This window comes from Carlito syrichta, unplaced genomic scaffold (genome assembly GCF_000164805.1).
Source record: "Carlito syrichta isolate Samal-C Ts95f unplaced genomic scaffold, Tarsius_syrichta-2.0.1 Scaffold106544, whole genome shotgun sequence".
Taxonomy (NCBI): domain Eukaryota; kingdom Metazoa; phylum Chordata; class Mammalia; order Primates; family Tarsiidae; genus Carlito; species Carlito syrichta.
This window is the reverse complement of record NW_007050640.1, coordinates 1-767: the sequence shown is the minus strand read 5'-3', so window position 1 is coordinate 767 and position 767 is coordinate 1. Positions and strand designations below refer to the sequence as shown.

Below are 767 nucleotides of genomic sequence, written 5' to 3'. Positions count from 1 at the left end.
TTTCAGACTTTTCACACTGTTGCCACTCTCAGAGCTCTTCTGCTTCACAGCTCCAGCCAACAGCTTCGCCTGGGAGAACTTGGTCTTGCTTTCTATGGGCTTCGCAGGTGGTTTCTTCTCTACTTCCTTCTTGTTTTCTGAAGACATTCCGACTTTCTTGAGATTATTTCTGTATTCCGCCAGTTCTTTCAGTTCTTCTCTTCGCTGCTTTTCTGTTAGTTCCTGCTGCCGAGAAACCTCATCAAGAAAGTTGGTCTCATCTTCGTCTAATCCTCTAACCATGTTTTTGAGTTGGAACTGCTCCTCATACTCCTGCTGCTGTCCTGTCTTTCTGTCCTTTCATATAGAGACCTTTCATATAGAGACCTTTCTGTCCTTTCCTATAGAGACCTTTCATATAGAGACCTTTCTGTCCTTTCCTATAGAGACCTTTCATATAGAGACCTAGGGTCAAAAACCTCCTCTGGACCTTCTTTTGGATCTTCGGGGTTTCGAACTCTCTCCCATTCTTCTTGCCTCCTTTTGTGCCACTCATCTGGTTCTGCCTCAGACACAAACCTCTTTTTGATAACAAGGTTACCATCATCCCCTCTATCCATAATGGTACACTAAATCTTCACAAGGGCCACCAAGTCTCCAACAAGACGCTTCAACTATTGGTCTCAGATTCTCGAGTTTTCTGCAAAACGGGGCCCGGAGGCGAGACTCCCTCACCTCGCCCACCCTAAACCGCCACCTCAGAGCCACTCACTCGCTCTTTAAAAAAA

At 45.8% G+C, this 767-nt stretch overlaps 1 pseudogene; it reads right to left on the bottom strand.

Annotated features, from left to right (window-relative positions):
• Window positions 1-3: 3 nt before the first annotated feature.
• Window positions 4-616, bottom strand: LOC103269878 (annotated as a pseudogene).
• Window positions 617-767: the final 151 nt, after the last annotated feature.